The 13792-nt window shown below is 40.1% G+C and overlaps 1 pseudogene; it reads left to right on the top strand.

Annotated features, from left to right (window-relative positions):
* The first annotated feature begins 3752 nt into the window (after positions 1-3752).
* LOC100376757 (uncharacterized) lies at positions 3753-6632 on the top strand (annotated as a pseudogene).
* Positions 6633-13792: the final 7160 nt, after the last annotated feature.

Here is a 13792-nt window from a genome sequence, read left to right on the forward strand (position 1 = left end):
GTTTATGCCTGATATGAGTTGAGAGGTAGATTTATAATGTTTCCAAACAGTCGGATAGTTTAAATTAGAAATTAGTTGAGAGGAAGATTTATTATGTTTCCATACAGTCGGGTAGTTTAAATTAGAAATGAGTTGAGAGGTAGATTTATTATGTTTCCATACAGTCGGATAGTTTAAGCCTGATATGAGTTGAGAGGTAGATTTATAATGTTTCCATACAGTCGGATAGTTTAAATTAGAAATTAGTTGAGAGGAAGATTTATTATGTTTCCATACAGTCGGATAGTTTAAATTGTAAATGAGTTGAGTGGTAGATTTATTATGTTTCCATACAGTCGGATAGTTTAAATTAGAAATGAGTTGAGAGGTAGATTTATTATGTTTCCATACAGTCGGATACTTTAAATTAGAAATGAGTTGAGAGGTAGATTTTTTATGTTTCCATACAGTCGGATACTTTAAACCAAAAATGAGTTGAGAGGTAGATTTATTATGTTTCCATACAGTCGGATAGTTTAAGCCTGATATGAGTTGAGAGGTAGATTGATTATGTTTCCATACAGTCGGATAGTTTAAATTAGAAATTAGTTGAGAGGAAGATTTATTATGTTTCCATACAGTTGGATAATTTAAGCCTGATATGAGTTGAGAGGTAGATTTATAATGTTTCCATACAGTCGGATAGTTTAAATTAGAAATTAGTTGAGAGGAAGATTTATTATGTTTCCATACAGTCGGGTAGTTTAAATTGGAAATGAGTTGAGAGGTAGATTTATTATGTTTCCATACAGTCGGATAGTTTAAATTAGTAATTAGTTGAGAGGAAGATTTATTATGTTTCCATTTAGTCGGATAGCTTAAGCCTGTTATGAGTTGAGAGGTAGATTTATTATGTTTCCATACAATCGGATAGTTTAAGCCTGATATGAGTTGAGAGGTAGATTGATTATGTTTCCATACAGTCGGATAGTTTAAACCAGAAATGAGTTGAGAGGTAGATTTATTATGTTTCCATACAGTCGGATAGCTTAAGCCTGATATGAGTTGAGAGGTAGATTTATTATGTTTCCATGCAGTCGGATAGTTTAAACCAGAAATGAGTTGAGAGCTAGATTTATTATTATGTTTCCAAACAGTCGGATAGTTTAAACCAGAAATGAGTTGAGAGGTAGATTTATTACGTTTCCAAACAGTCGGAGAGTTTAAATTGGAAATGAGTTGAGAGGTAGATTTATTATGTTTCCATACAGTCGGATAGTTTAAGCCTGATATGTGTTGAGAGATAGATTGATTATGTTTCCATACAGTCGGATAGTTTAAAGCAGAAATGAGTTGAGAGTTAGATTTATTATGTTTCCATACAGTCGGATAGTTTAAGGTTGATATGAGTTGAGAAGTAGATTTAATATGTTTCCATACAGTCGGATAGTTTAAACCAGAAATGAGTTGAGTAGCAAATGGTGTGAGCTTATATGAGAGGAAAACTTTAGGGTAGCATATGGAGTGAGCTTGTATGAGAGGACCCTGTTAAGGTAGCATGTGATGTGATCTGGTTTGAGAGGACCCTGCTAGGGTAGCATGTGACGTGATCTGGTTTGATATGTAACAGTTAGGGTAGCATGTGACGTGAGCTTGTATGAGAGGAAACCGTTTGGTTAGCATATGATGTGAGCTGGTTTGAGAGAACCCTGTTAGGGTTGCATGTTATGTGAGCTGGTTTGATATGTAACAGTTTGGGTAGCATATGATGTGAGCTTGTATGAGAGCAAACTGTTAGGCTAGCTGTGATGTGAGCAGGTTTGAGAGGACCCTGTTAGGGTAGCATGTGACGTGAGCTGGTTTGATATGTAACAGTTAGGGTAGCATGTGACGTGAGCTTGCATGAGAGGAAACCGTTTGGTTAGCATATGATGTGAGCTGGTTTGAGAGGACACTGTTAGGGTTGCATGTGATGTGATCTGGCTTGAGAGGACCCTGTTAGGGTAGCATGTGATGTGAGCTGGTATGACAGGAAACAGTTTGGGTAGCATATGATGTGAGCTGGTAGGACAGGAAACAGTTAGGGTAGCATATGATGACAGCTGGTTTGAGAACAAACCGTTAGGCTAGCATGTGCTGTGAGCTGGTATGAAAGAACCCTGTTACAGTAGCATGTGATGTGAGCTGGTATGAGAGAACCCTGTTCTGGTATCATGTGATGTGAGCTGGTTGAGAGGGAACCGTTAGGCGAGCAGGTGATGTGAGCTGATATGAGAGAGCCCTGTTACGGTAGCATGTGATGTGAGCTGGTATGATAGGACCCTGTTAGAGTAGCATGTGACGTCAACTGGTTTGAGAGAACCCCTTAGGTCGGCATGTGATGTGAGCTGGTGTGAGAGGAAACCATTAGGGTAGCATATGATGTGAGCTGGTTTGAGAGGACCTTGTTAGGGTAGCATGTGACGTGAGCTGGTTTGAGAGGAAATCGTTATGGTAGAATGGGATGTGAGCAGGTATGAGAGAACCTTGTTAAGGAAGCACATGACGTCAGCTGGCTTGAGAGGACCCTGTTAGGGTTGCATGTTATGTGAGCTGGTTTGAGAGGACCCTGTTAGGGTAGCATGTGACATGAGCTGGTTTGATATGTAACAGTTAGGGTAGCATGTGACGTGAGCTTGTATGAGAGGAAACCGTTTGGTTAGCATATGATGTGAGCTGGTTTGAGAGGACACTGTTAGGGTTGCATGTGATGTGATCTGGCTTGAGAGGACCCTGTTAGGGTAGCATGTGATGTGAGCTGGTATGACAGGAAACAGTTTGGGTAGCATATGATGTGAGCTGGTAGGACAGGAAACAGTTAGGGTAGCATATGATGACAGCTGGTTTGAGAACAAACCGTTAGGCTAGCATGTGCTGTGAGCTGGTATGAAAGAACCCTGCTACAGTAGCATGTGATGTGAGCTGGTATGAGAGAACCCTGTTATGGTAGCATGTGATGTGAGCTGGTTGAGAGGGAGCCGTTAGGCGAGCAGGTGATGTGAGCTGATATGAGAGAGCCCTGTTACGGTAGCATGTGATGTGAGCTGGTATGATAGGACCCTGTTAGAGTAGCATGTGACGTCAACTGGTTTGAGAGAACCCCTTAGGTCGGCATGTGATGTGAGCTGGTATGAGAGGAAACCATTAGGGTAGCATATGATGTGAGCTGGTTTGAGAGGACCTTGTTAGAGTAGCATGTGACGTGAGCTGGTTTGAGAGGAAATCGTTATGGTAGAATGTGATGTGAACAGGTATGAGAGAACCTTGTTAAGGTAGCACATGACGTCAGCTGGCTTGAGAGGACCCTGTTAGGGTAGCGTGTGATGTGAGCTGATATGATAGGAAACAGTTTGGGTAGCATATGATGTGAGCTGGCAGTAGAGGAAACGTTAGGGTGGCATATGATGTGAGCTGGTATGAGAGAGAACAGTTAGGGTAGCATGTGACGTGAGCTGGTTTGAGAGGAAATCGTTATGGTAACATGTGATGTCAGCTGGAATGAAAGGAAACCATTAGGGTAGCAAGTGATGTGAGCTGGTGTGCAAGGAAACCGTTAGGCTAGCATGTGATGAAAACTGCATTAAAAAAAGATTAAAATGTTTTATTGAGTTTCTGACAAAATCAAATTGTCTATCAGTGACTTTTTACAAATCTTATAATTATACAATTGAGATAAGAATTGTTTTGGTTTGAACACGAAATAGTTGACTGTACATCTCTGGTGCTAACATTGAATGAAGGCAGAGGTACTGAGATTGGAGACTTTCAACTATGTCAATGTTTTGACTAAGAAAGGTAACAAAATAGTCCCTCTGTGTGTACCTGACGGGGGTAAGTCATTAGATGTAAATAAGGCTCAGCTAGTAAAATTGCAGCATGACGATTCATCTCTCAGTAAATATTGGTCCTTGAAGGAACCTAAGTTTAAAGGTAACCAGGAAGTTATGTTTCTGGAGAAAGGCAGTATACTATACAGACAGTTTACTCATCCTCATGTGAATCAGGGTAGGTCTGTTAAGCAGATGGTTGTACCTATGCCATTGCGTAACCAGGTCATGATGGTGGCGCATGATTCGATAACGGGAGGGCATATGGGCGTAAAGAAAACTGGTGATAGAGTCCTGAGCAATTTCTACTGGCCAGGAATACATGGTGACATAACAAGATTCTGTAGATCTTGTGATATTTGCCAGAGAACGGTACCTAAAGGTAAAATTGCAAAAGTCCCCCTTCAGAAGATGCCACTGATAGATGTGCCGTTCAAAAGGGTTGCTATTGATTTAGTTGGTCCTATTCACCCTCCTAGTGAAAAAGGTCATAAGTACATCTTGACATTAGTAGACTATGCTACCAGGTATCCAGAGGCAATACCCCTGAAACATATCAGTACAGAGGATGTAGCTGAAGCACTGGTTGATATGTACAGTCGCCTAGGTATACCAGAGGAGATTTTACATGACATGGGAACTCAGTTCGTGTCAGAGTGTATGTGTGAAGTTTCTCGTCTGTTGAGTATTAGACAACTGTCAACCACCCCTTATCATCCAATGTGTAATGGACTGGTTGAAAAGTTTAATGGTACGTTAAAAGCAATGTTGAAGCGTTTGTGCAGTGAGCAGCCAAAGCAGTGGCACTGCTACATCAATGCATTGCTATTCGCCTATAGAGAAGTGCCCCAAGAATCAAGGAGGACAATCAGAGGTCCTATGCATATTTTGAAGCAACTCTGGACAACAGAGACTGAGGAACCAGAAATTAGAAACAGTTATCAGTATGTGTTTGAGTTAAGAGAGTGCTTGGACGAAACACTGAAAATTGCACAGGTAGAGATGCAGAAATCCCAGCAACGGTACAAGCACTACTATGATAGGAAGGTGAAAGTCAGAAGGTTTCAACCTGGACAAATGGTTCTTATTCTACTACCAACTGATAGTAACAAGTTATTAATGCAGTGGAAGGGGCCGTATGAAATTGATAGTGTGATTGTTGTAAATGACTATAGAGTAAAGGTACGTGGAAAGTACAAAACATATCATGCTAACTTGCTGAAGAAGTATATTCAACGAAATGAGCAGAGTAGTGAAGCTGATGACAATCTTCGTGTCTTGGGCATTGCTAGTGCAGCTGTCATAGAGTATGAAGAGTCTTTAGATGAAGACGCTGTACAGGATGATGACTTGTTGGTGCTGAATTCTTGCATGCCAAAGGAGTCAGTAGCTGACGTGAAGTATGGCAGGAACCTAACTCATGATCAGGAGCAATCAGTTCGCTGTCTAGTGCACGAGTATAAGCACATATTTACAGACCTACCTGGCACTACCAACCTTATCCAGCATCGTATTCAACTGAGAACCGATGAACCTACAAGATCGAGGCCTTACCCGGTGCCATATAGTGTACGAGAGTCTTTGAAAGAGGACATTCAAAGTATGTTGAAGATGGGAGTTATAAGAGAAACCGAATCCCCATATGCATCACCTGTCGTGATAGTACGCAAAAAAGATGAATCGAATCGTATATGTATTGACTACCGAAAGCTAAACAAGGTAACAGTGTTTGATCCAGAGCCAATGGTGACAGCAGATGATATGTTCCAAGATCTCAGTAAAGACAAGTACTTTACTAAGGAGGATCTTAGTAAGGGGTTTTGGCAGGTTCCTGTGGCGGGGGAGGACATACACAAAACAGCTTTTGTTACCCCAGATGGTACCTACGAGTTTTTGAAAATGCCATTCGGAATGATGAATTATGGTGCAACCCTGGTCCGTGGTGTCAGAAAGATGTTGAGTGGGATGTGTAAGGTGGTTAGTTATGTTGACGATATTTTGGTTCACACCATCACTTGGTGTGAGCATATAACTGCACTCAAAGAGTTGTTCAGCAGGATGGCTGATGCTCAGCTTACTGCTAGACCATCCAAGTGCATAATAGCTTCTGATGTTATTGATTTTGTCAGTCATTAAGTTGGTCAGGGTTTTCTGAGTCCACATGAGGATAATGTAAAAAAGGTTAGAAATGTTCCTCGGCCCATGACTAAGAAGGAAGTCGGGTCGTTTCTTGGTCTAACTGGATTTTACGGGGAGTATATACCTAACTATGCAGCTATTGCAGTACCATTAACTGATTTAACAAAGAATGACCAACCCATCAAAGTTGTGTGGGGAGAAGCACAAGAGAAGGCTTACCGAACTCTTATTCATGTAATAACCAGTAAACCTATATTGAGGTTGCATGATTCACACAAGCGTTATGTGTTACGTACAGATGCTTCTGATGTTGGGACTGCAGCAGTCCTGTTACAAGGTCATGATGGAAAGTTATTCCCTGTGAGTTATGCTAGCAAGAAGTTGTCACAAAGAGAAAAGGCATATTCGACTATCGAAAAGGAATGCTTGGCAATCGTGTGGTCTGTAAAGAAGTATATGATGTATTTGTATGGAACCCAGTTCATTCTCCAGACAGACCATCAGCTGTTATTGTATGTTGACAAGGCTAAATTCATCAATGACAAAGTAATGCGATGGGCAATGTTTCTGCAGAACTACCGATTTACCGTTGAATGTATTAAGGGCTCAGATAACCATGGAGCTGATTTTCTAAGTAGAGCAGTTTAAGGACTATGTAACAGAATTCATGTGCTGTGCAGAAACTTTATAAGTTTCCTCTTGAAAAGGGAGTGATGTCATGAATTCTTATTATTTATTCTTACATTAATTTGCATAAGTGGTTTTACGAGGTGCGCCCTCTGTGGCAGGGTGAAAACACACAGGCGGGGCTAAGATGGCGGAGTAGCTAGCGAGGACTGATGGTGAGTGATCTGTCGTACTGGTTTTGTTATAGCGTTCTGTGACAGTAATGATTCACTGCACTATAATGGTTTCAAAGTGAGCACTGGTCACTACAGTGTCCAGTGTGATGGTTCATTGCACAATATGGTTTCAAAATGAGCACTGGTCAATGCAGTGTCCAGTGTGATGGTTAACTGCACTATAATGGTTTCAAAGTGAGCACAGGTCAATGCAGTGTCCAGTGTGATGGTTCATTGCAATATAATGGTTTTTAAAGTGAGCACTTGTCAATGACGTGTCCACTGGGTTTCTAAGTGAGCACTGGTCACTACAGTGTTCAGTGTGATGGTTTATTACACTATAATGGTTTCAAAGTGGGCACTGGTCAATGAAGTGTTCAGTGTGATTGTTCACTGCACTATATGGTTTCAAAGTGAGCACTTATCAATGCAGTGTCCAGTAGGTTTCAAAGTAAGCACTGGTCACTACAGTGTTCAGTGTGATGGTTCACTGCACTATAATGGTTTCAAAGTGAGCATTGGTCAAAGCAGTGTTCAGAGCGATGGTTCACTGCACTATAATGGTTTCAAAGTGAGCACTGGTCAAGGCAGTGTCCACTGGGATGGATCACTGCACTATATGGTTTCAAAGTGAACGCTGGTCAAGGCAGTGCCCAGTGTGATGGTTCACTGCACTATAATGGTTTCAAAGTGAGCACTGGTCAATAGTGTCCAGTGTGCTGGTTCACTGCACTATATGGTTTCAAAGTGAGCCATGGTAAATACAGTGTCCAGTGTGATGGTTCACTATTCTATAGTGGTTTCAAAGTTAGCACTGGTCAAGGCAGTGCCCAGTGTGATGGTTCACTGCGAAAAAAATGGTTTCAAAGTGAGCCAAGGTGAATGCAGTGTCCACTAGGATGGTTCACTGCACTATATGGTTTCAAAGTGAGCCAAGGTAAATGCAGTGTCCACTGGTATGGTTCACTGCACTATAATGGTTTCAAAGTGACACATGTCAACACAGTGTTCAGCATGATGGCTCACTACACTATAATGGTTTTGCAGAGAGCTATGGTCAGTGCGATGCTTCAGTGAACTTCAATTGTTTCAAAGTGACACATGTCAATACAGTGTCCAGTGTGATGGCCAACTACACTATAGTGGTTTCAAAGTGACACTGGTCAATACAGTGTCCAGTGTGATGGTTCATTGTAATATAATGGTTTTCAAAGTGAGCACTTGTCAATGAAGTGTCCACTGGGTTTCAAAGTGAGCACTGGTCACTGCAGTGTTCAGTGTGATGGTTTATTACACAATAATGGTTTCAAAGTGGGCACTGGTCAATGAAGTATTCAGTGTGATTGTTCACTGCACTATATGGTTTCAAAATGAGCACTGGTCAAGGCAGTGTCCAGTGGGTTTCAAAGTAAGAACTGGTCACTACAGTGTCCAGTATGGTGGTTCACTGCACTATAATGGTTTCAAAGTGAGCATTGGTCAATGCAGTGTTCAGTGGGTTTCAAAGTAAGAACTGGTCACTACAGTGTCCAGTATGGTGGTTCACTGCACTATAATGGTTTCAAAGTGAGCATTGGTCAAAGCAGTGTTCAGTGCGATGGTTCACTGCACTATAATGCTTTCAAAGTGAGCACTGGTCAAGGCAGTGTCCACTGGGATGCTTCACTGCACTATATGGTTTCAAAGTGAGCGCTGGTCAAGGCAGTGCCCAGTGTGATGGTTCACTGCACTATAATGGTTTCAAAGTGAGCACTGGTCACTACAATGTTCAGTGTGATGGTTTATTACACTATAATGGTTTCAAAGCGGGCACTGGTCAATGAAGTGTTCAGTGTGACAGTTCACTGCACTGTATGGCTTTAAAGCGAGCACTGTTCAATGCAATGTCCAGTGTGATGGTTCACTGCACTGTATGGTTTCAAAGCGAGCACTGTTCAATGCAGTGTTCAGTGTGATGGTTCATTGCACTATATAGTTTTAAAGTGAGCACTGTCAAAGCAGTGTCCAGTGGGTTCCAAAGTAAACACTGGTCACTATGTTCAGTATGGTGGTTCACTGCACTATAATGGTTTCAAAGTGAGCATTGGTCAATGCAGTGTCCAGTGTGACAGTTCACTGCACTGTATGGCTTTAAGGCGAGCACTGTTCAATGCAATGTCCAGTGTGATGGTTCACTGCACTGTATGGTTTCAAAGCGAGCACTGTTCAATGCAGTGTCCAGTGTGATGTTCATTGCACTATATAGTTTTAAAGTGAGCACTGGTCACTACAGTGTCCAGTGTCATGATTCACTGCACTATATGATTTCAATGTGAGCACTGGTGAAGGCAGTGTCCAGTGGGTTTCAAAGTAAGCACTGGTCACTACAGTGTTTAGTGTGATGGTTCACTGCACTATAATGGTTTCAAAGAGAGCACTGGTCAATGCAGTGTCCAGTGTGATGGTTCATTGCACTATAATGGTTTCAAATTGAGCACTGGTCAAGGCAGTGCCCAGTGTGATGATTCACTGCACTATATGGTTTCAAAGTGAGCACTGGTCAAAGCAGTGTCTACCGGGATGGTTCACTGCATTATATGGTTTCAAAGTGAGCATTGGTCAATGCAGTGTACAGTGTGATGGTTCACTGTACTATGTGGTTTCAAAGTGAGCACTGGTGAATCGTGTCCATTATGATGGTTCACTGCACTATATGGTTTCAAAGTGAGAATTGGTCAAGGCAGTGTCCAGTGTGATTGTTCATTGCACTATATGGTTTCAAAGTGAGCACTGGTCAAGGCAGTGTCCAGTGTGATGGTTCAATGCACTATAATGGTTTCAAAGTTAACATTGGTCAATACAGTGTCCAGTGTGATGATTCACTGCACTATATGGTTTCAAAGTGAGCACTGGTCAAAGCAGTGTCTACCGGGATGGTTCACTGCATTATATGGTTTCAAAGTGAGCATTGGTCAATGCAGTGTACAGTGTGATGGTTCACTGTACTATATGGTTTCAAAGTGAGCACTGGTGAATAGTGTCCATTATGATGGTTCACTGCACTATATGGTTTCAAAGTGAGAATTGGTCAAGGCAGTGTCCAGTGTGATTGTTCATTGCACTATATGGTTTCAAAGTGAGCACTGGTCAAGGCAGTGTCCAGTGTGATGGTTCACTGCACTATAATGGTTTCAAAGTTAACATTGGTCAAAACAGTGTCCAGTGTGATGGTTCACTGCACTATATGGTTTCAAAGTGAGCATTGGTCAATGCAGTGTACAGTGTGATGGTTCACTGTACAATATGGTTTCAAAGTGAGCACTGGTCAATACAGTGTTCAGTGTGATGATTCACTGCACTATAATGATTTTATAGTTAACATTGGTCAATACAGTGCTCAGCGTTATGATTTACTGTACTATATTGCTTCAAAGTGAATATTGGTCAATACAGTGACCAGTGTGATGGTTCACTGCACTATACGGTTTCAAAGTGAGCACTGGTCAATGCAGTGTCTACTGGGATGGTTCACTGCACTATATGGTTTCAAAATGAGCACTGTTCAATAGTGTCCAGTGTGATGGTTCACTGCATTATATAGTTTCAAAGTGAGCCATGGTAAATGCAGTGTCCAGTATGATGGTTCACTGTACTATAATGGTTTCAAAGTGAATATTGGTCAATACAGTGTCCAGTGTGATGGTTCACTGCATTATATGGTTTCAATGTGAGCACTGTTCAATGCAGTGTTCAGTGCGATGGTTCACTGCACTATATGGTTTCAAAGTGAGCACTGGTCAATACAGTGTTCAGTGTGATGATTCACTGCAATATAATGGTTTCAAAGTTAACATTGGTCAATACAGTGTCCAGTGCAATGGTTCACTGCACTATATGGTTTCAAAGTGAGCACTGGTCAATGCAGTGTCTACTGGGATGGTTCACTGCACTATATGGTTTCAAAATGAGCACTGTTCAATAGTGTCCAGTGTGATGGTTCACTGCATTATATAGTTTCAAAGTGAGCCATGGTAAATGCAGTGTCCAGTATGATGGTTCACTGTACTATAATGGTTTCAAAGTGAATATTGGTCAATACAGTGTCCAGTGTGATGATTCACTGCACTATAATGATTTTAAAGTTAACATTGGTCAATACAGTGCTCAGCGTTATGATTTACTGTACTATATTGCTTCAAAGTGAATATTGGTCAATACAGTGACCAGTGTGATGGTTCACTGCACTAAACGGTTTCAAAGTGAGCACTGGTCAATGCAGTGTCTACTGGGATGGTTCACTGCACTATATGGTTTCAAAATGAGCACTGTTCAATAGTGTCCAGTGTGATGGTTCACTGCATTATATAGTTTCAAAGTGAGCCATGGTAAATGCAGTGTCCAGTATGATGGTTCACTGTACTATAATGGTTTCAAAGTGAATATTGGTCAATACAGTGACCAGTGCGATGGTTCACTGCACTATATGGTTTCAAAGTGAGCACTGGTCAATACAGTGTTCAGTGTGATGATTCACTGCAATATAATGGTTTCAAAGTTAACATTGGTCAATACAGTGTCCAGTGCGATGGTTCACTGAACTATATGGTTTCAAAGTAAGCACTGGTCAATACAGTGTTCGGTGTGATGATTCACTGCACTATATGGTTTCAAAATGAGCACTGGTCAATACAGTGTCCATTGTGATGGTTCACTGCAATCTAATGAAGTATATAAATTATGTGTCATTGTTTTTTGCCAGTCGCAAGAGCACATTTTTTGGGAGTGGGCAAAGAGTTATACGTCAAAAATTACTTAATACATCTGATAACAATGATAAATGACTAGTCAGACAGATGCCAGTATTCTGGAAGGGGTGAGCACTTTGGCAGATGTATAAAATCAGTGCAAATAAGGAGTGTGGGCAATGAAACGATTGAATGTGATGCTAAAATTCAAGTACAATGACAAACAGTTGTCAAAAAAGAATTTATATAAACATGAGCAAAACCCAATATATACATTGTATTTAAACCTGAGATTATTAGTGTTAATTTCATACACTTTTTGGAATGGTGGAATATTGATGAAATACATCTATTTATTCTGTGTCAAAACAAATTTACTATAGAGTAGGGACATATAGTGAAAGGTGAAACAAATCAGGCCTGAAAGAAATAACCTACATGATAAAATCGACAAATCAATTCATAATAGGTGTGCTTTTGTATCTTTTTTGGTATCTGTGTCAAATACACGAAAGTTCTCTGCACTGTTCTCTGGTTACTGTAATTGTGTTTTAAGTGCATGGCCATCAAACCATTGAGAATTATATGTCAGTTGTATGACAGATTTGAATGACACACAATGATAAGTTGAGAGTGTTTGACATCATGTCTTCATTCTTCAGCTCGAGGGCGCTTGTTGATTTTCACACATGTGAATTTATAGCAATGTTGTAATGACAGTAGAGATGCTGTTGGTGTGTACCTGACTCCTCATACTTGTTGCTAGAAATATGAATTTTAATTTAGACAAATACAGCAGGACACAATCAGCATTTAAGTGCAATCTACCATAATTGTAACAAGGCATCGTGACTTAAGATATATATACAACATTTCATGCAGGTAGTCATAAACAATGGATTTTTTTTCTTTTTTTTACATTTAAAAAAAAATTGGTAAGGAGTCTAAAAGTAAAGCTTGCAAGATGCTAGACTAGTAAATGCACAACTAGAATGCACAACAGGAGTGAGCTCTATGGTAGGAGGAGGGTCCAGGCACAATGGATAGGAGTCCTGAGTGGGTCACCGAGATGAAATCTGGATACCCAACCTAAAAATACAATTTCAAATTCACATTCTGATAACCTGAATTAATAACCCTGTTCATGCACAACAAAGGTAAAAAGAAATATGTGTGTACACAAAGCATGTGAAATGTACAAACTAACAAAAACCTGAATTTGTTAGTTTTATTTCAGTGAAAATTCCAGCAAGTTATGCTTCAAAACACATTTATTGATTATTAATCTCGGTAAGTACACATCCCATAATGTGACTAGCAACAAAAAAATGTGTTTCCTTTCAAGTTGCACAGCCAAGTTTTAACAGTGGTCCCTCGGGATGGAAGTACAAATATTTAAAGACCACAATTGAGTCCTCTAATGTGGACATTTTACATCTAGTTTTTGGTCCTCTTAATAATATTCAATGTTCATTTAATTTTATTTTATATTTATTTTACAATTTATTAATTAGGAAATTTACATGTGGTTCACTTACTTGTCAGTAATTGCAGAATACTCAATGCAAATTAACTGAAATGTATATAAGGGGGTAATGACATCTGAATCGTTGTCCATCAGTTGCACAATGCCAATGGACATGGAATGCTATTTCAACAAATATTGTCAAATGTTGAATGATGTCAATTAGACAATTCAAAAAAGATTTTCACAAAAGTCACTGATACATTGAACTTCACTGAACACATATCACTTACTACAATATCTTGATGAAAATTAGTGTCTTTGGAAATTGAAGCAGATTACTTCCAACTATAACAGTTGCATTGCTTGGTGTCTCAGTAAGTTTCTATAATTTGAGTCTATTTTATGATATTTTAACAATCTTTATATAATAAAGCAGAGTCAACAAACCCATGTTTATATACAGTTTTTAAAATGGATTTTTCTTGGATAGGCTGGCACCTCCTTCAAATGAGGCAACTGGATCAGTTGGTACCTCCCTCTATTCAGCCAAGTGAACAAGCATCAATCAGACAGCCTATGACAAGTTGTGATCGGTCAACACTTTCCAACCAACCTATGACAATTTGTGATTGGTCAACACTTTTCAACCAATCTATGACAAGTTGTGATCAGTCAACACTTTCAACCAGCCTATGACAAATTGTGATTATTCAACACTTTCAACCAGCCTATGACAAATTGTGATTGGTCGACATTTTTCAACCAGCCTATGAC

The sequence above is a fragment of the Saccoglossus kowalevskii genome, chromosome 1 (assembly GCF_978046115.1).
Source record: "Saccoglossus kowalevskii chromosome 1, keSacKowa6.1, whole genome shotgun sequence".
Classification (NCBI taxonomy): domain Eukaryota; kingdom Metazoa; phylum Hemichordata; class Enteropneusta; family Harrimaniidae; genus Saccoglossus; species Saccoglossus kowalevskii.